Raw genomic sequence first — 23392 nt, 5'->3', positions numbered from 1 at the left:
GTTATGCCCTCACAACAACCCACTCCTCTGTCCAGACTCCTCAGTTATGCCCTCACAACAACCCACTCCTCTGCCCAGTCTCCTCAGTTATGCCCTCACAACAACCCACTCCTCTGTCCAGACTCCTCAGGTATGCCCTCACAACAACAACCCACTCCTCTGTCCGGTCTCCTCAGTTATGCCCTCACAACAACCCACTCCTCTGCCCAGACTCCTCAGTTATGCCCTCACAACAACAACGCACTCCTCTGCCCAGACTCCTCAGTTATGCCCTCACAACAACAACCCACTCCTCTGTCCGGTCTCCTCAGTTATGCCCTCACAACAACCCACTCCTCTGCCCAGACTCCTCAGTTATGCCCTCACAACAACCCACTCCTCTGTCCAGACTCCTCAGTTATGCCCTCACAACAACCCACTCCTCTGCCCACACTCCTCAGTTATGCCCTCACAACAACCCACTCCTCTGCCCAGACTCCTCAGTTATGCCCTCACAACAACCCACTCCTCTGCCCAGACTCCTCAGTTATGCCCTCATAACAACCCACTCCTCTGTCCAGACTCCTCAGTTATGCCCTCACAACAACAACCCACTCCTCTGTCCAGACTCCTCAGTTATGCCCTCACAACAACCCACTCCTCTGTCCAGACTCCTCAGTTATGCCCTCACAACAACCCACTCCTCTGTCCGGTCTCCTCAGTTATCCCTCACAACAACCCACTCGTCTGCCCAGACTCCTCAGTTATGCCCTCACAACAACCCACTCCTCTGCCCAGACTCCTCAGTTATGCCCTCACAACAACAACCCACTCCTCTGCCCAGACTCCTCAGTTATGCCCTCACAACAACCCACTCCTCTGCCCAGACTCCTCAGTTATGCCCTCACAACAACAACCCACTCCTCTGCCCAGACTCCTCAGTTATGCCCTCACAACAACAACCCACTCCTCTGCCCAGACTCCTCAGTTATGCCCTCACAACAACAACCCACTCCTCTGCCCACACTCCTCAGTTATGCCCTCACAACAACCCACTCCTCTGCCCAGACTCCTCAGTTATGCCCTCACAACAACCCACTCCTCTGCCCACACTCCTCAGTTATGCCCTCACAACAACAACCCACTCCTCTGCCCAGACTCCTCAGTTATGCCCTCACAACAACCCACTCCTCTGCCCAGACTCCTCAGTTATGCCCTCACAACAACCCACTCCTCTGCCCAGACTCCTCAGTTATGCCCTCACAACAACAACCCACTCCTCTGCCCAGACTCCTCAGTTATGCCCTCACAACAACCCACTCCTCTGCCCAGTCTCCTCAGTTATGCCCTCACAACAACAACGCACTCCTCTGCCCAGACTCCTCAGTTATGCCCTCACAACAACAACCCACTCCTCTGTCCGGTCTCCTCAGTTATGCCCTCACAACAACCCACTCCTCTGCCCAGACTCCTCAGTTATGCCCTCACAACAACAACGCACTCCTCTGCCCAGACTCCTCAGTTATGCCCTCACAACAACAACCCACTCCTCTGTCCGGTCTCCTCAGTTATGCCCTCACAACAACCCACTCCTCTGCCCAGACTCCTCAGTTATGCCCTCACAACAACCCACTCCTCTGTCCAGACTCCTCAGTTATGCCCTCACAACAACCCACTCCTCTGCCCAGACTCCTCAGTTATGCCCTCATAACAACCCACTCCTCTGTCCAGACTCCTCAGTTATGCCCTCACAACAACCCACTCCTCTGCCCAGACTGCTCAGTTATGCCCTCACAACAACAACCCACTCCTCTGCCCAGACTCCTCAGTTATGCCCTCACAACAACAACCCACTCCTCTGTCCAGACTCCTCAGTTATGCCCTCACAACAACAACCCACTCCTCTGTCCAGACTCCTCAGTTATGCCCTCACAACAACCCACTCCTCTGTCCGGTCTCCTCAGTTATCCCTCACAACAACCCACTCCTCTGTCCAGACTCCTCAGTTATGCCCTCACAACAACAACCCACTCCTCTGTCCAGACTCCTCAGTTATGCCCTCACAACAACCCACTCCTCTGTCCGGTCTCCTCAGTTATGCCCTCACAACAACCCACTCCTCTGCCCAGACTCCTCAGTTATGCCCTCACAACAACAACCCACTCCTCTGCCCAGACTCCTCAGTTATACCCTCACAACAACCCACTCCTCCGCCCAGACTCCTCAGTTATGCCCTCACAACAACCCACTCCTCTGCCCAGACTCCTCAGGTATGCCCTCACAACAACCCACTCCTCTGCCCAGACTCCTCAGTTATGCCCTCACAACAACAACCCACTCCTCTGCCCAGACTCCTCAGTTATGCCCTCACAACAACCCACTCCTCTGCCCAGACTCCTCAGGTATGCCCTCACAACAACCCACTCCTCTGCCCAGACTCTTCAGTTATGCCCTCACAACAACAACCCACTCCTCTGCCCAGACTCCTCAGTTATGCCCTCACAACAACAACCCACTCCTCTGCCCAGACTCCTCAGTTATGCCCTCACAACAACCCACTCCTCTGCCCAGTCTCCTCAGTTATGCCCTCACAACAACAACCCACTCGTCTGCCCAGACTCCTCAGTTATGCCCTCACAACAACCCACTCCTCTGCCCAGACTCCTCAGTTATGCCCTCACAACAACCCACTCCTCTGCCCAGACTCCTCAGTTATGCCCTCACAACAACAACCCACTCGTCTGCCCAGACTCCTCAGTTATGCCCTCACAACAACCCACTCCTCTGCCCAGACTCCTCAGTTATGCCCTCACAACAACCCACTCCTCTGCCCAGACTCCTCAGTTATGCCCTCACAACAACAACCCACTCCTCTGCCCAGACTCCTCAGTTATGCCCTCACAACAACAACCCACTCCTCTGCCCAGACTCCTCAGTTATGCCCTCACAACAACCCACTCCTCTGCCCAGACTCCTCAGTTATGCCCTCACAACAACAACCCACTCCTCTGCCCAGACTCCTCAGTTATGCCCTCACAACAACAACCCACTCCTCTGCCCACACTCCTCAGTTATGCCCTCACAACAACCCACTCCTCTGCCCAGATTCCTCAGTTATGCCCTCACAACAACCCACTCCTCTGCCCAGACTCCTCAGTTATGCCCTCACAACAACAACCCACTCCTCTGCCCAGACTCCTCAGTTATGCCCTCACAACAACCCACTCCTCTGCCCAGACTCCTCAGTTATGCCCTCACAACAACCCACTCCTCTGCCCAGACTCCTCAGTTATGCCCTCACAACAACAACCCACTCCTCTGCCCAGACTCCTCAGTTATGCCCTCACAACAACCCACTCCTCTGCCCAGACTCCTCAGTTATGCCCTCACAACAACCCACTCCTCTGCCCAGACTCCTCAGTTATGCCCTCACAACAACAACCCACTCCTCTACCCAGACTCCTCAGTTATGCCCTCACAACAACAACCCACTCCTCTGCCCAGACTCCTCAGTTATGCCCTCCCAACAACAACCCACTCCTCTGTCCAGACTCCTCAGTTATGCCCTCACAACAACAACCCACTCCTCTGCCCACACTCCTCAGTTATGCCCTCACAACAACAACCCACTCCTCTGCCCAGACTCCTCAGTTATGCCCTCACAACAACCCACTCCTCTGCCCAGACTCCTCAGTTATGCCCTCACAACAACAACCCACTCCTCTGCCCAGACTCCTCAGTTAAGCCCTCACAACAACAACCCACTCCTCTACCCAGACTCCTCAGTTATGCCCTCACAACAACAACCCACTCCTCTGCCCAGACTCCTCAGTTATGCCCTCACAACAACCCACTCCTCTGTCCAGACTCCTCAGTTATGCCCTCACAACAACCCACTCCTCTGTCCAGACTCCTCAGTTATGCCCTCACAACAACCCACTCCTCTGCCCAGACTCCTCAGTTATGCCCTCACAACAACCCACTCCTCTTCCCAGACTCCTCAGTTATGCCCTCACAACAACAACCCACTCCTCTGCCCAGACTCCTCAGTTATGCCCTCACAACAACAACCCACTCCTCTGCCCAGACTCCTCAGTTATGCCCTCACAACAACAACCCACTCCTCTGCCCAGACTCCTCAGTTATGCCCTCACAACAACAACCCACTCCTCTGCCCAGACTCCTCAGTTATGCCCTCACAACAACAACCCACTCCTCTGCCCAGACTCCTCAGTTATGCCCTCACAACAACAACCCACTCCTCTGCCCAGACTCCTCAGTTATGCCCTCACAACAACACACTCCTCTGCCCAGACTCCTCAGTTATGCCCTCACAACAACCCACTCCTCTGCCCAGACTCCTCAGTTATGCCCTCACAACAACAACCCACTCCTCTGCCCAGACTCCTCAGTTATGCCCTCACAACAACAACCCACTCCTCTGCCCAGACTCCTCAGTTATGCCCTCACAACAACCCACTCCTCTGCCCAGTCTCCTCAGTTATGCCCTCACAACAACAACCCACTCGTCTGCCCAGACTCCTCAGTTATGCCCTCACAACAACCCACTCCTCTGCCCAGACTCCTCAGTTATGCCCTCACAACAACCCACTCCTCTGCCCAGACTCCTCAGTTATGCCCTCACAACAACAACCCACTCGTCTGCCCAGACTCCTCAGTTATGCCCTCACAACAACCCACTCCTCTGCCCAGACTCCTCAGTTATGCCCTCAGAACAACCCACTCCTCTGCCCAGACTCCTCAGTTATGCCCTCACAACAACAACCCACTCCTCTGCCCAGACTCCTCAGTTATGCCCTCACAACAACAACCCACTCCTCTGCCCAGACTCCTCAGTTATGCCCTCACAACAACCCACTCCTCTGCCCAGACTCCTCAGTTATGCCCTCACAACAACAACCCACTCCTCTGCCCAGACTCCTCAGTTATGCCCTCACAACAACAACCCACTCCTCTGCCCACACTCCTCAGTTATGCCCTCACAACAACCCACTCCTCTGCCCAGATTCCTCAGTTATGCCCTCACAACAACCCACTCCTCTGCCCAGACTCCTCAGTTATGCCCTCACAACAACAACCCACTCCTCTGCCCAGACTCCTCAGTTATACCCTCACAACAACCCACTCCTCCGCCCAGACTCCTCAGTTATGCCCTCACAACAACCCACTCCTCTGCCCAGACTCCTCAGGTATGCCCTCACAACAACCCACTCCTCTGCCCAGACTCCTCAGTTATGCCCTCACAACAACAACCCACTCCTCTGCCCAGACTCCTCAGTTATGCCCTCACAACAACCCACTCCTCTGCCCAGACTCCTCAGTTATGCCCTCACAACAACCCACTCCTCTGCCCAGACTCCTCAGGTATGCCCTCACAACAACCCACTCCTCTGCCCAGACTCTTCAGTTATGCCCTCACAACAACAACCCACTCCTCTGCCCAGACTCCTCAGTTATGCCCTCACAACAACAACCCACTCCTCTGCCCAGACTCCTCAGTTATGCCCTCACAACAACCCACTCCTCTGCCCAGTCTCCTCAGTTATGCCCTCACAACAACAACCCACTCGTCTGCCCAGACTCCTCAGTTATGCCCTCACAACAACCCACTCCTCTGCCCAGACTCCTCAGTTATGCCCTCACAACAACCCACTCCTCTGCCCAGACTCCTCAGTTATGCCCTCACAACAACAACCCACTCGTCTGCCCAGACTCCTCAGTTATGCCCTCACAACAACCCACTCCTCTGCCCAGACTCCTCAGTTATGCCCTCACAACAACCCACTCCTCTGCCCAGACTCCTCAGTTATGCCCTCACAACAACAACCCACTCCTCTGCCCAGACTCCTCAGTTATGCCCTCACAACAACAACCCACTCCTCTGCCCAGACTCCTCAGTTATGCCCTCACAACAACCCACTCCTCTGCCCAGACTCCTCAGTTATGCCCTCACAACAACAACCCACTCCTCTGCCCAGACTCCTCAGTTATGCCCTCACAACAACAACCCACTCCTCTGCCCACACTCCTCAGTTATGCCCTCACAACAACCCACTCCTCTGCCCAGATTCCTCAGTTATGCCCTCACAACAACCCACTCCTCTGCCCAGACTCCTCAGTTATGCCCTCACAACAACAACCCACTCCTCTGCCCAGACTCCTCAGTTATGCCCTCACAACAACCCACTCCTCTGCCCAGACACCTCAGTTATGCCCTCACAACAACCCACTCCTCTGCCCAGACTCCTCAGTTATGCCCTCACAACAACAACCCACTCCTCTGCCCAGACTCCTCAGTTATGCCCTCACAACAACCCACTCCTCTGCCCAGACTCCTCAGTTATGCCCTCACAACAACCCACTCCTCTGCCCAGACTCCTCAGTTATGCCCTCACAACAACAACCCACTCCTCTACCCAGACTCCTCAGTTATGCCCTCACAACAACAACCCACTCCTCTGCCCAGACTCCTCAGTTATGCCCTCCCAACAACAACCCACTCCTCTGTCCAGACTCCTCAGTTATGCCCTCACAACAACAACCCACTCCTCTGCCCACACTCCTCAGTTATGCCCTCACAACAACAACCCACTCCTCTGCCCAGACTCCTCAGTTATGCCCTCACAACAACCCACTCCTCTGCCCAGACTCCTCAGTTATGCCCTCACAACAACAACCCACTCCTCTGCCCAGACTCCTCAGTTAAGCCCTCACAACAACAACCCACTCCTCTACCCAGACTCCTCAGTTATGCCCTCACAACAACAACCCACTCCTCTGCCCAGACTCCTCAGTTATGCCCTCACAACAACCCACTCCTCTGTCCAGACTCCTCAGTTATGCCCTCACAACAACCCACTCCTCTGTCCAGACTCCTCAGTTATGCCCACACAACAACCCACTCCTCTGCCCAGACTCCTCAGTTATGCCCTCACAACAACCCACTCCTCTTCCCAGACTCCTCAGTTATGCCCTCACAACAACAACCCACTCCTCTGCCCAGACTCCTCAGTTATGCCCTCACAACAACAACCCACTCCTCTGCCCAGACTCCTCAGTTATGCCCTCACAACAACAACCCACTCCTCTGCCCAGACTCCTCAGTTATGCCCTCACAACAACAACCCACTCCTCTGCCCAGACTCCTCAGTTATGCCCTCACAACAACAACCCACTCCTCTGCCCAGACTCCTCAGTTATGCCCTCACAACAACAACCCACTCCTCTGCCCAGACTCCTCAGTTATGCCCTCACAACAACACACTCCTCTGCCCAGACTCCTCAGTTATGCCCTCACAACAACCCACTCCTCTGCCCAGACTCCTCAGTTATGCCCTCACAACAACAACCCACTCCTCTGCCCAGACTCCTCAGTTATGCCCTCACAACAACAACCCACTCCTCTGCCCAGACTCCTCAGTTATGCCCTCACAACAACCCACTCCTCTGCCCAGTCTCCTCAGTTATGCCCTCACAACAACAACCCACTCGTCTGCCCAGACTCCTCAGTTATGCCCTCACAACAACCCACTCCTCTGCCCAGACTCCTCAGTTATGCCCTCACAACAACCCACTCCTCTGCCCAGACTCCTCAGTTATGCCCTCACAACAACAACCCACTCGTCTGCCCAGACTCCTCAGTTATGCCCTCACAACAACCCACTCCTCTGCCCAGACTCCTCAGTTATGCCCTCAGAACAACCCACTCCTCTGCCCAGACTCCTCAGTTATGCCCTCACAACAACAACCCACTCCTCTGCCCAGACTCCTCAGTTATGCCCTCACAACAACAACCCACTCCTCTGCCCAGACTCCTCAGTTATGCCCTCACAACAACCCACTCCTCTGCCCAGACTCCTCAGTTATGCCCTCACAACAACAACCCACTCCTCTGCCCAGACTCCTCAGTTATGCCCTCACAACAACAACCCACTCCTCTGCCCACACTCCTCAGTTATGCCCTCACAACAACCCACTCCTCTGCCCAGATTCCTCAGTTATGCCCTCACAACAACCCACTCCTCTGCCCAGACTCCTCAGTTATGCCCTCACAACAACAACCCACTCCTCTGCCCAGACTCCTCAGTTATGCCCTCACAACAACCCACTCCTCTGCCCAGACTCCTCAGTTATGCCCTCACAACAACCCACTCCTCTGCCCAGACTCCTCAGTTATGCCCTCACAACAACAACCCACTCCTCTGCCCAGACTCCTCAGTTATGCCCTCACAACAACCCACTCCTCTGCCCAGACTCCTCAGTTATGCCCTCACAACAACCCACTCCTCTGCCCAGACTCCTCAGTTATGCCCTCACAACAACAACCCACTCCTCTACCCAGACTCCTCAGTTATGCCCTCACAACAACAACCCACTCCTCTGCCCAGACTCCTCAGTTATGCCCTCACAACAACAACCCACTCCTCTGTCCAGACTCCTCAGTTATGCCCTCACAACAACAACCCACTCCTCTGCCCACACTCCTCAGTTATGCCCTCACAACAACAACCCACTCCTCTGCCCAGTCTCCTCAGTTATGCCCTCACAACAACCCACTCCTCTGCCCAGACTCCTCAGTTATGCCCTCACAACAACAACCCACTCCTCTGCCCAGACTCCTCAGTTAAGCCCTCACAACAACAACCCACTCCTCTACCCAGACTCCTCAGTTATGCCCTCACAACAACAACCCACTCCTCTGCCCAGACTCCTCAGTTAAGCCCTCACAACAACAACCCACTCCTCTACCCAGACTCCTCAGTTATGCCCTCACAACAACAACCCACTCCTCTGCCCAGTCTCCTCAGTTATGCCCTCACAACAACCCACTCCTCTGCCCAGACTCCTCAGTTATGCCCTCATAACAACAACCCACTCCTCTGCCCAGACTCCTCAGTTATGCCCTCACAACAACAACCCACTCCTCTGCCCAGACTCCTCAGTTATGCCCTCACAACAACCCACTCCTCTGTCCAGACTCCTCAGTTATGCCCTCACAACAACCCACTCCTCTGTCCAGACTCCTCAGTTATGCCCTCACAACAACCCACTCCTCTGCCCAGACTCCTCAGTTATGCCCTCACAACAACCCACTCCTCTTCCCAGACTCCTCAGTTATGCCCTCACAACAACAACCCACTCCTCTGCCCAGACTCCTCAGTTATGCCCTCACAACAACAACCCACTCCTCTGCCCAGACTCCTCAGTTATGCCCTCACAACAACAACCCACTCCTCTGCCCAGACTCCTCAGTTATGCCCTCACAACAACAACCCACTCCTCTGCCCAGACTCCTCAGTTATGCCCTCACAACAACAACCCACTCCTCTGCCCAGACTCCTCAGTTATGCCCTCACAACAACAACCCACTCCTCTGCCCAGACTCCTCAGTTATGCCCTCACAACAACACACTCCTCTGCCCAGACTCCTCAGTTATGCGCTCACAACAACCCACTCCTCTGCCCAGACTCCTCAGTTATGCCCTCACAACAACAACCCACACCTCTGCCCAGACTCCTCAGTTATGCCCTCACAACAACAACCCACTCCTCTGCCCAGTCTCCTCAGTTATCCCTCACAACAACCCACTCGTCTGCCCAGACTCCTCAGTTATGCCCTCACAACAACCCACTCCTCTGCCCAGACTCCTCAGTTATGCCCTCACAACAACCCACTCCTCTGCCCAGACTCCTCAGGTATGCCCTCACAACAACCCACTCCTCTGCCCAGACTCCTCAGTTATGCCCTCACAACAACAACCCACTCCTCTGCCCAGACTCCTCAGTTATGCCCTCACAACAACCCACTCCTCTGCCCAGACTCCTCAGTTATCCCTCACAACAACCCACTCGTCTGCCCAGACTCCTCAGTTATGCCCTCACAACAACAACCCACTCCTCTGCCCAGACTCCTCTGTTATGCCCTCACAACAACCCACTCCTCTGCCCAGTCTCCTCAGTTATGCCCTCACAACAACCCACTCCTCTGCCCAGACTCCTCAGTTATGCCCTCACAACAACCCACTCCTCTGCCCAGTCTCCTCAGTTATGCCCTCACAACAACCCACTCCTCTGCCCAGACTCCTCAGTTATGCCCTCACAACAACAACGCACTCCTCTGCCCAGACTCCTCAGTTATGCCCTCACAACAACAACCCACTCCTCTGTCCGGTCTCCTCAGTTATGCCCTCACAACAACCCACTCCTCTGCCCAGACTCCTCAGTTATGCCCTCACAACAACAACGCACTCCTCTGCCCAGACTCCTCAGTTATGCCGTCACAACAACAACCCACTCCTCTGTCCAGACTCCTCAGTTATGCCCTCACAACAACCCACTCCTCTGTCCAGACTCCTCAGTTATGCCCTCACAACAACCCACTCCTCTGCCCAGACTCCTCAGTTATGCCCTCATAACAACCCACTCCTCTGTCCAGACTCCTCAGTTATGCCCTCACAACAACAACCCACTCCTCTGTCCAGACTCCTCAGTTATGCCCTCACAACAACCCACTCCTCTGTCCAGACTCCTCAGTTATGCCCTCACAACAACCCACTCCTCTGTCCGGTCTCCTCAGTTATCCCTCACAACAACCCACTCGTCTGCCCAGACTCCTCAGTTATGCCCTCACAACAACCCACTCCTCTGCCCAGACTCCTCAGTTATGCCCTCACAACAACCCACTCCTCTGCCCAGACTCCTCAGGTATGCCCTCACAACAACACACTCCTCTGCCCAGACTCCTCAGTTATGCCCTCACAACAACACACTCCTCTGCCCAGACTCCTCAGTTATGCCCTCACAACAACCCACTCCTCTGCCCAGACTCCTCAGTTATGCCCTCACAACAACCCACTCCTCTGCCCAGACTCCTCAGTTATGCCCTCACAACAACAACCCACTCCTCTGCCCAGACTCCTCAGTTATGCCCTCACAACAACCCACTCCTCTGTCCAGACTCCTCAGTTATGCCCTCACAACAACAACCCACTCCTCTGCCCAGACTCCTCAGCTATGCCCTCACAACAACAACCCACTCCTCTGCCCAGACTCCTCAGTTATGCCCTCACAACAACAACCCACTCCTCTGCCCAGACTCCTCAGTTATGCCCTCACAACAACCCACTCCTCTGCCCAGACTCCTCAGTTATGCCCTCACAACAACCCACTCCTCTGCCCAGACTCCTCAGTTATGCCCTCACAACAACCCACTCCTCTGCCCAGACTCCTCAGTTATGCCCTCACAACAACCCACTCCTCTGCCCAGACTCCTCAGTTATGCCCTCACAACAACCCACTCCTCTACCCAGACTCCTCAGTTATGCCCTCACAACAACAACCCACTCCTCTGCCCAGACTCCTCAGTTATGCCCTCACAACAACCCACTCCTCTGCCCAGACTCCTCAGTTATGCCCTCACAACAACCCACTCCTCTGCCCAGACTCCTCAGTTATGCCCTCACAACAACAACCCACTCCTCTACCCAGACTCCTCAGTTATGCCCTCACAACAACAACCCACTCCTCTGCCCAGACTCCTCAGTTATGCCCTCACAACAACAACCCACTCCTCTGTCCAGACTCCTCAGTTATGCCCTCACAACAACAACCCACTCCTCTGCCCACACTCCTCAGTTATGCCCTCACAACAACAACCCACTCCTCTGCCCAGACTCCTCAGTTATGCCCTCACAACAACCCACTCCTCTGCCCAGACTCCTCAGTTATGCCCTCACAACAACAACCCACTCCTCTGCCCAGACTCCTCAGTTATGCCCTCACAACAACCCACTCCTCTGCCCAGACTCCTCAGTTATGCCCTCACAACAACAACCCACTCCTCTGCCCAGACTCCTCAGTTATGCCCTCACAACAACCCACTCCTCTGCCCAGACTCCTCAGTTATGCCCTCACAACAACCCACTCCTCTGCCCAGACTCCTCAGTTAAGCCCTCACAACAACAACCCACTCCTCTGCCCAGACTCCTCAGTTATGCCCTCACAACAACCCACTCCTCTGTCCAGACTCCTCAGTTATGCCCTCACAACAACCCACTCCTCTGTCCAGACTCCTCAGTTATGCCCTCACAACAACCCACTCCTCTTCCCAGACTCCTCAGTTATGCCCTCACAACAACCCACTCCTCTGTCCAGACTCCTCAGTTATGCCCTCACAACAACAACCCACTCCTCTGCCAAGACTCCTCAGTTATGCCCTCACAACAACAACCCACTCCTCTGCCCAGACTCCTCAGTTATGCCCTCACAACAACAACCCACTCCTCTGCCCAGACTCCTCAGTTATGCCCTCACAACAGCAACCCACTCCTCTGCCCACACTCCTCAATTATGCCCTCACAACAACAACCCACTCCTCTGCCCAGACTCCTCAGTTATCCCCTCACAACAACCCACTCCTCTGCCCAGACTCCTCATTTATGCCCTCACAACAACAACCCACTCCTCTGCCCAGACTCCTCAGTTATGCCCTCACAACAACCCACTCCTCTGCCCAGACTCCTCAGTTATGCCCTCACAACAACAACCCACTCCTCTGCCCAGACTCCTCAGCTATGCCCTCACAACAACAACCCACTCCTCTGCCCAGACTCCTCAGTTATGCCCTCACAACAGGCCACTCCTCTGCCCACACTCCTCAGTTATGCCTTCACAACAACCCACTCCTCTGCTCAGTCTCCTCAGTTATGCCCTCACAACAACCCACTCCTCTGCCCAGACTCCTCAGTTATGCCCTCACAACAACCCACTCCTCTGCCCAGACTCCTCAGTTATGCCCTCACAACAGGCCACTCCTCTGCCCAGACTCCTCAGTTATGCCCTCACAACAACCCACTCCTCTGCCCAGACTCCTCAGTTATGCCCTCACAACAACCCACTCCTCTGTCCAGCCTCCTCAGTTATGCCCTCATAACAACCCACTCCTCTGCCCAGACTCCTCAGTTATGCCCTCACAACAACAACCCACTCCTCTGCCCAGACTCCTCAGTTATGCCCTCACAACAACAACCCACTCCTCTGTCCAGACTCCTCAGTTATGCCCTCTCAACAGGCCACTCCTCTGCCCAGACTCCTCAGTTATGCCCTCACAACAACCCACTCCTCTGCCCAGTCTCCTCAGTTATGCCCTCACAACAACAACCCACTCCTCTGCCCAGACTCCTCAGTTATGCCCTCACAACAACCCACTCCTCTGCCCAGTCTCCTCAGTTATGCCCTCACAACAACAACCCACTCCTCTGTCCGGTCTCCTCAGTTATGCCCTCACAACAACAACCCTCTCCTCTGTCCAGACTCCTCAGTTATGCCCTCACAACAACCCACTCCTCTGCCCAGACTCCTCAGTTATGCCCTCACAACAACCCACTCCTCTGCCCAGACTCCTCAGTTATGCCCTCACAACAACAACCCACTCCTCTGCCCAGACTCCTCAGTTATGCCCTCACAACAACAACCCACTCCTCTGCCCAGACTCCTCAGTTATGCCCTCACAACAACCCACTCCTCTGCCCAGACTCCTCAGTTATGCCCTCACAACAACCCACTCCTCTGCCCAGACTCCTCAGTTATGCCCTCACAACAACAACCCACTCCTCTACCCAGACTCCTCAGTTATGCCCTCACAACAACAACCCACTCCTCTGCCCAGACTCCTCAGTTATGCCCTCACAACAACAACCCACTCCTCTGTCCAGACTCCTCAGTTATGCCCTCACAACAACAACCCACTCCTCTGCCCACACTCCTCAGTTATGCCCTCACAACAACAACCCACTCCTCTGCCCAGTCTCCTCAGTTATGCCCTCACAACAACCCACTCCTCTGCCCAGACTCCTCAGTTATGCCCTCACAACAACAACCCACTCCTCTGCCCAGACTCCTCAGTTAAGCCCTCACAACAACAACCCACTCCTCTACCCAGACTCCTCAGTTATGCCCTCACAACAACAACCCACTCCTCTGCCCAGACTCCTCAGTTATGCCCTCACAACAACCCACTCCTCTGTCCAGACTCCTCAGTTATGCCCTCACAACAACCCACTCCTCTGTCCAGACTCCTCAGTTATGCCCTCACAACAACCCACTCCTCTGCCCAGACTCCTCAGTTATGCCCTCACAACAACCCACTCCTCTTCCCAGACTCCTCAGTTATGCCCTCACAACAACAACCCACTCCTCTGCCCAGACTCCTCAGTTATGCCCTCACAACAACAACCCACTCCTCTGCCCAGACTCCTCAGTTATGCCCTCACAACAACAACCCACTCCTCTGCCCAGACTCCTCAGTTATGCCCTCACAACAACAACCCACTCCTCTGCCCAGACTCCTCAGTTATGCCCTCACAACAACAACCCACTCCTCTGCCCAGACTCCTCAGTTATGCCCTCACAACAACAACCCACTCCTCTGCCCAGACTCCTCAGTTATGCCCTCACAACAACACACTCCTCTGCCCAGACTCCTCAGTTATGCGCTCACAACAACCCACTCCTCTGCCCAGACTCCTCAGTTATGCCCTCACAACAACAACCCACACCTCTGCCCAGACTCCTCAGTTATGCCCTCACAACAACAACCCACTCCTCTGCCCAGTCTCCTCAGTTATCCCTCACAACAACCCACTCGTCTGCCCAGACTCCTCAGTTATGCCCTCACAACAACCCACTCCTCTGCCCAGACTCCTCAGTTATGCCCTCACAACAACCCACTCCTCTGCCCAGACTCCTCAGGTATGCCCTCACAACAACCCACTCCTCTGCCCAGACTCCTCAGTTATGCCCTCACAACAACAACCCACTCCTCTGCCCAGACTCCTCAGTTATGCCCTCACAACAACCCACTCCTCTGCCCAGACTCCTCAGTTATCCCTCACAACAACCCACTCGTCTGCCCAGACTCCTCAGTTATGCCCTCACAACAACAACCCACTCCTCTGCCCAGACTCCTCTGTTATGCCCTCACAACAACCCACTCCTCTGCCCAGTCTCCTCAGTTATGCCCTCACAACAACCCACTCCTCTGCCCAGACTCCTCAGTTATGCCCTCACAACAACCCACTCCTCTGCCCAGTCTCCTCAGTTATGCCCTCACAACAACCCACTCCTCTGCCCAGACTCCTCAGTTATGCCCTCACAACAACAACGCACTCCTCTGCCCAGACTCCTCAGTTATGCCCTCACAACAACAACCCACTCCTCTGTCCGGTCTCCTCAGTTATGCCCTCACAACAACCCACTCCTCTGCCCAGACTCCTCAGTTATGCCCTCACAACAACAACGCACTCCTCTGCCCAGACTCCTCAGTTATGCCGTCACAACAACAACCCACTCCTCTGTCCAGACTCCTCAGTTATGCCCTCACAACAACCCACTCCTCTGTCCAGACTCCTCAGTTATGCCCTCACAACAACCCACTCCTCTGCCCAGACTCCTCAGTTATGCCCTCATAACAACCCACTCCTCTGTCCAGACTCCTCAGTTATGCCCTCACAACAACAACCCACTCCTCTGTCCAGACTCCTCAGTTATGCCCTCACAACAACCCACTCCTCTGTCCAGACTCCTCAGTTATGCCCTCACAACAACCCACTCCTCTGTCCGGTCTCCTCAGTTATCCCTCACAACAACCCACTCGTCTGCCCAGACTCCTCAGTTATGCCCTCACAACAACCCACTCCTCTGCCCAGACTCCTCAGTTATGCCCTCACAACAACCCACTCCTCTGCCCAGACTCCTCAGGTATGCCCTCACAACAACACACTCCTCTGCCCAGACTCCTCAGTTATGCCCTCACAACAACACACTCCTCTGCCCAGACTCCTCAGTTATGCCCTCACAACAACCCACTCCTCTGCCCAGACTCCTCAGTTATGCCCTCACAACAACCCACTCCTCTGCCCAGACTCCTCAGTTATGCCCTCACAACAACAACCCACTCCTCTGCCCAGACTCCTCAGTTATGCCCTCACAACAACCCACTCCTCTGTCCAGACTCCTCAGTTATGCCCTCACAACAACAACCCACTCCTCTGCCCAGACTCCTCAGCTATGCCCTCACAACAACAACCCACTCCTCTGCCCAGACTCCTCAGTTATGCCCTCACAACAACAACCCACTCCTCTGCCCAGACTCCTCAGTTATGCCCTCACAACAACCCACTCCTCTGCCCAGACTCCTCAGTTATGCCCTCACAACAACCCACTCCTCTGCCCAGACTCCTCAGTTATGCCCTCACAACAACCCACTCCTCTGCCCAGACTCCTCAGTTATGCCCTCACAACAACCCACTCCTCTGCCCAGACTCCTCAGTTATGCCCTCACAACAACCCACTCCTCTACCCAGACTCCTCAGTTATGCCCTCACAACAACAACCCACTCCTCTGCCCAGACTCCTCAGTTATGCCCTCACAACAACCCACTCCTCTGCCCAGACTCCTCAGTTATGCCCTCACAACAACCCACTCCTCTGCCCAGACTCCTCAGTTATGCCCTCACAACAACAACCCACTCCTCTACCCAGACTCCTCAGTTATGCCCTCACAACAACAACCCACTCCTCTGCCCAGACTCCTCAGTTATGCCCTCACAACAACAACCCACTCCTCTGTCCAGACTCCTCAGTTATGCCCTCACAACAACAACCCACTCCTCTGCCCACACTCCTCAGTTATGCCCTCACAACAACAACCCACTCCTCTGCCCAGACTCCTCAGTTATGCCCTCACAACAACCCACTCCTCTGCCCAGACTCCTCAGTTATGCCCTCACAACAACAACCCACTCCTCTGCCCAGACTCCTCAGTTATGCCCTCACAACAACCCACTCCTCTGCCCAGACTCCTCAGTTATGCCCTCACAACAACAACCCACTCCTCTGCCCAGACTCCTCAGTTATGCCCTCACAACAACCCACTCCTCTGCCCAGACTCCTCAGTTATGCCCTCACAACAACCCACTCCTCTGCCCAGACTCCTCAGTTAAGCCCTCACAACAACAACCCACTCCTCTGCCCAGACTCCTCAGTTATGCCCTCACAACAACCCACTCCTCTGTCCAGACTCCTCAGTTATGCCCTCACAACAACCCACTCCTCTGTCCAGACTCCTCAGTTATGCCCTCACAACAACCCACTCCTCTTCCCAGACTCCTCAGTTATGCCCTCACAACAACCCACTCCTCTGTCCAGACTCCTCAGTTATGCCCTCACAACAACAACCCACTCCTCTGCCAAGACTCCTCAGTTATGCCCTCACAACAACAACCCACTCCTCTGCCCAGACTCCTCAGTTATGCCCTCACAACAACAACCCACTCCTCTGCCCAGACTCCTCAGTTATGCCCTCACAACAGCAACCCACTCCTCTGCCCACACTCCTCAATTATGCCCTCACAACAACAACCCACTCCTCTGCCCAGACTCCTCAGTTATCCCCTCACAACAACCCACTCCTCTGCCCAGACTCCTCATTTATGCCCTCACAACAACAACCCACTCCTCTGCCCAGACTCCTCAGTTATGCCCTCACAACAACCCACTCCTCTGCCCAGACTCCTCAGTTATGCCCTCACAACAACAACCCACTCCTCTGCCCAGACTCCTCAGCTATGCCCTCACAACAACAACCCACTCCTCTGCCCAGACTCCTCAGTTATGCCCTCACAACAGGCCACTCCTCTGCCCACACTCCTCAGTTATGCCTTCACAACAACCCACTCCTCTGCTCAGTCTCCTCAGTTATGCCCTCACAACAACCCACTCCTCTGCCCAGACTCCTCAGTTATGCCCTCACAACAACCCACTCCTCTGCCCAGACTCCTCAGTTATGCCCTCACAACAGGCCACTCCTCTGCCCAGACTCCTCAGTTATGCCCTCACAACAACCCACTCCTCTGCCCAGACTCCTCAGTTATGCCCTCACAACAACCCACTCCTCTGTCCAGCCTCCTCAGTTATGCCCTCATAACAACCCACTCCTCTGCCCAGACTCCTCAGTTATGCCCTCACAACAACAACCCACTCCTCTGCCCAGACTCCTCAGTTATGCCCTCACAACAACAACCCACTCCTCTGTCCAGACTCCTCAGTTATGCCCTCTCAACAGGCCACTCCTCTGCCCAGACTCCTCAGTTATGCCCTCACAACAACCCACTCCTCTGCCCAGTCTCCTCAGTTATGCCCTCACAACAACAACCCACTCCTCTGCCCAGACTCCTCAGTTATGCCCTCACAACAACCCACTCCTCTGCCCAGTCTCCTCAGTTATGCCCTCACAACAACAACCCACTCCTCTGTCCGGTCTCCTCAGTTATGCCCTCACAACAACAACCCTCTCCTCTGTCCAGACTCCTCAGTTATGCCCTCACAACAACCCACTCCTCTGCCCAGACTCCTCAGTTATGCCCTCACAACAACCCACTCCTCTGCCCAGACTCCTCAGTTATGCCCTCACAACAACAACCCACTCCTCTGCCCAGACTCCTCAGTTATGCCCTCACAATCGGCCACCGCGATGCAAGCCGGCCAAACATTTGGCTTGGAATACTGAAAACAAGGTTTACGTTCCATGATCTGCTCCTCCTTGAATACACTTCCAACCTCTGCTCCCTCAGCAGATACACAAATCAAGCGGGACCATAGGAACATAGGACATGATAGTAGAATTAGAGCATTTAGTCTCTCACGTCTGTTTTGCCATTCTATCATGACTGATTTAATACCCTCTCAAATCCTTTCTCCTGCCTTTTCCCTGTAACCTTTAATGCCCTAACAAATCGCAAACCTATCAACCTCCACTCTAAATATACCCCGTGACTTGTCCTCCATATCTGTCTGTGTCAATGAATTCCACACATTCACTGCCCTTTCGCTAAAATAAATAATTCTTATCTGTTCTAAAAGGACTTCCTTGTATTCTAACGCTGTGCCCTCTGATCCTAGACTCTCCCACTATAGGAAACATCCTCTCCACATCCACTCTATCTGTGTCCTCTGGTCCTAGACTCCCCCACTATAGGAAACATCCTCTCCACATCCACTCTGTCTGTGCCCTCTGGTCCTAGACTCCCCCACTATAGGAAACATCTTCCCCACATCCAGTCTATCTGTGTCCTCTGGTCCTAGACTCCCCCACTATAGGAAACATCCTCTCCACATCCACTCTAGCTGTGTCCTCTGGTCCTAGACTCCCCCACTATAGGGAACATCCTCCCCACATCCACTCTATCTGTGTCCTCTGGTCCTAGACTCCCCCACTATAGGAAACATTCTCTCCACATCCACTCTATCAGGCCTTTCAATATTCGATAATTTCAATGAGATCCTCTTTCATTCTTCTAAACTCCAGTGAGTATAGGAGTTGGGATGTAATGTTGAAATTGTACAAGGCTTTGGTAAGGCAGAATTTGGAGTATTGTGTACAGTTCTGGTCACTGAATTATAGGAAAGATGTCAGCAAAATAGAGAGAGTACAGAGGAGATTTACTAGAATGTTACCTGGGTTTCAGCGACTAAGTTACAGGGAAAGGTTGAACAAGTTAGGTCTTTATTCTTTGGAGCATAGAAGATTGAGGGGGGTCTTGATAGAGGTATTTAAAATTATGAGGGGGATAGATAGAGTTGACGTGGATAGGCTTTTTCCATTGAGAGCAGGGGAGATTCAAACAAGAGGACATGAGTTGAGAGTTAAGGGGCTAAAGTTTAGGGGTAACACGAGGGGGAATTTCTTTACTCAGAGAGTGGTAGCTGTGTGGAACGAGCTTCCAGTAGAAGTGGGAGAGGCAGGTTCAATATTGTCATTTAAAAAATATTGGACAGGTATATGGATAGGAAAGGAATGGAGGGTTATGAGCTGAGTGCAGATCGGTGGAACTACGTGAGAGTAAGCGTTCGGCACGGACTAAAAATGCCGAGATGGCCTGTTTCCGTGCTGTAATTGTTATATATGGTTACATTAGATATATATAAGTACAGGCCCAGAGCCATCAAACACTGCCCATAACTTACCCTTTTCATTCCCAGAATCATTCCCGTGAGCCTCCTCTGGACCCTCTTCAAAGCCACCATACCAAATCTTAGACAAGGACGCATTACTACTCAGAGAAGAGGTACTGCTGATGGGATCCCAGGTTCGGTCCCAGGAGATCCCAGGCAGATGGTAGAGGCAATCACCACTCAGTCGTCAGGCAGTGTGTGCAGGGAACAGAGCACCGGGTCCCTCCAGAGAACTTCATGTGTCAACCAGCCAGGTTCACCTCCTCTTGCAGACCCGTGTGACGTGACCATCCATTGCCAATTCCACAGCACAGGGATGGGCTTGGCCAGTCTGAAGACCGTCCTGAGATTAGAAAACCAGTCCCTTGGTGTGGTACTGTCTGCAAGCATTCGGGACATTTCTCTGAAATTTAGCCTTAGAAATAACACAAAGGATCTCTTCCACCAATGTTTCAAAGTACATTTAGTATCAAAGAATGCATAAATTATACAACCTTGAAATTTGTCTGCTTACAGGCAGCCACAAAGCAAGAAACCCGAAAGAACCCAGTTTTAACAAAGACCAACACCCAATGCACAGAGAGAGAAATAAAACACTAATCATGCAAACAACAAAAGCAAGCAACAGTATCCAGAACCACACTGAGCCGGTAAACCCGAGGCCCAGCGCAGCCGGGGCAGGACACAGGATCAGCCCCAGTTCATCACACAGTGGGGTAAATCATTGTGAAGCTCATAGACACAAGGTCCAGCGCAGCCGGGGCAGGACACAGGATCAGCCCCAGTTCATCACACAGTGGGGTAAATCATTGTGAAGCTCACAGACACAAGGCCCAGCGTAGCTGGGGCAGGACACAGGATCAGCCCCAGTTCATCACACAGTGGGGTAAATCATTGTGAAGTCACAGACACAAGGCCCAGCGCAGCCGGGGCAGGACACAGGATCAGCCCCAGTTCATCACACAGTGGGGTAAATCATTGTGAAGCTCACAGACACAAGGTCCAGCGCAGCCGGGGCAGGACACAGGATCAGTCCCAGTTCATCACACAGTGGGGTAAATCATTGTGAAGCTCACAGACACAAGGTCCAGCGCAGCCGGGGCAGGACACAGGATCAGTCCCAGTTCATCACACAGTGGGGTAAATCATTGTGAAGCTCACAGACACAAGGCCCAGCGCAGCCGGGGCAGGACACAGGATCAGCCCCAGTTCATCACACAGTGGGGTAAATCATTGTGAAGCTCACAGACACAAGGTCCAGCGCAGCCGGGGCAGGACACAGGATCAGCCCCAGTTCATCACACAGTGGGGTAAATCATTGTGAAGCTCACAGACACAAGGCCCAGCGCAGCCGGGGCAGGACACAGGATCAGCCCCAGTTCATCACACAGTGGGGTAAATCATTGTGAAGCTCACAGACACAAGGTCCAGCGTAGCCGGGGCAGGACACAGGATCAGCCCCAGTTCATCACACAGTGGGGTAAATCATTGTGAAGCTCACAGACACAAGGCCCAGCGTAGCCGGGGCAGGACACAGGATCAGCGCTGCAGAAAGAGGAGTAAGTGTCACAGAAGGGCGAGCAGAATCGGCCCGACACTCACCTCTGGTCCCAGCACCGTGTCTTTCCAGTCTATTCGCGCTGGCATTTAAATCATCCCCACACAGAGTCGTGCCCCACACTAGGACCCGAGCCCTGTCGCAATGATACCCTCTGGCTCTGCAATGTGTGGTCAAATAGGAATATATCTGGTAAACAGTGAGTGAAGAGCTGATTGGTTACAGATGGGAAAGTACTGGAATCTGAATAATGTTGAAGTAATGGCCCGTTGAATTTATTAATAGTTTCAATGTCATGCATTTTTCATGGTTTTGAAATGGCATCTTTTAAACAAATGATTCGTTTAGTCATTATTTTGGACCTGAGGAATAAACATTAAAGCACATGTTTTCACAAAGCCGTGTCTCTGTAGTAATCAGAGTCACAAGCCCTTTGGCCCAAGTGGTCCATAGCATCCACCCTCCTGGTCTGGTGGATTTTGAGAATAGTACGCGAGAGTTGTTTTATGTGGTTAACAGAAGCTGCCACCCTTTATTTCCATTACGAACAAACGAAAAGTAGCCACCTTACACTGATGTCATTATCCTCAGACACCATCTTAAAGAGAACACAACTTATTGATGGCGTTTCTGAATTACATACAGCAGTTTCTATTATGGACAATAAGTGTCACCTGCCACCCATTTCAAACCCTAGACAGGCCCTGCCCTCCAGAATTCACCAAAACCAGCATCACGAGTCTGCCTGGAGCTCGTAGGAACCCATGAGCCCTGGTTGGAGTGACAGCGGGAGGCCCAGCCCCGTCCGGGGGTGTGCTGACACACACATGGTCATGTCATGATGCAGAACCATCTGGGTCTTGGTGGGCCCGTTTAAAGCAAACTACTTAAGTACATTCACATTTACCCTTCCTATCTACAACTAAAGGCTTTTTGCTCCCTTCCAAACAGAATGGGCCTTAAGGGAGTGTCGATGTGCATCATGGCAGGAAACAACGAATGAGGCAGAACGTAGGTGAACTGGAACCCAGGAGTGCTGTACGCCATGATGGGAGGTAGGAACAGCTGTCCACTTTACCCACACCCTTCATGATTTGATAAATTTCAGTGTAGGCACCTCCCATGCTCCAAGGAATAACGATCCAGTTTGGCCAGCCTCTCCCTGTAGCTCGGGCTCTCGAGTCCAGGGAGTATCCTTGTAAATCTCGGGACTATGTCTTCCCTATAACATGGTGACCAAAACATGGTGTACACGATACTGCCTCACCATGACTTACATGAAGTCCCTACTCTGAACGTCGATGACCTGGCTGCTGACAGCCAGCAAACTAAAAGCTTTCTTCATCATCCTAACTATATGCCCGGCCATCTTTGGTGAACTCAGTCCCCAGGCCAATGAAAACCAACACAACATACGCCACGGCAACTTCTGCGGCAACTTTGAGGGATCCATGGAGGTGGACACACCCCCCCCACCCCGAGATCCCTCTGCCCCTCCACACTTGAAGTTGAATGCTTGAATGCTCTACGGCAAGTTGCAGAGACCCACAGATCATGACAATTATAAGCAATGACAGCTTTCTACAGTATCCACAATATCACAAACCTTCATGTCATCTGCAAAGTTACCAACTCACCCTTCCGTTTCCTCATCCAAGTCACTCAGTTACTAAGCTACTTGGATACCAAGTCACTCGGTTACTGGGTTTGGTACGTCATACTTTAAGTGATCTGCTTTAAACTTCCTGTGGGGCGCGGCAGCTTGACGCTATTACCGTTCATGGAGTTGGAGCTCAGAGTTCAGTTCCAGTGCCGCAGGAAATC

This window comes from Hemitrygon akajei, chromosome 27 (genome assembly GCF_048418815.1).
Source record: "Hemitrygon akajei chromosome 27, sHemAka1.3, whole genome shotgun sequence".
Classification (NCBI taxonomy): Eukaryota; Metazoa; Chordata; class Chondrichthyes; order Myliobatiformes; family Dasyatidae; genus Hemitrygon; species Hemitrygon akajei.
This window is presented reverse-complemented; position numbering follows the sequence as displayed.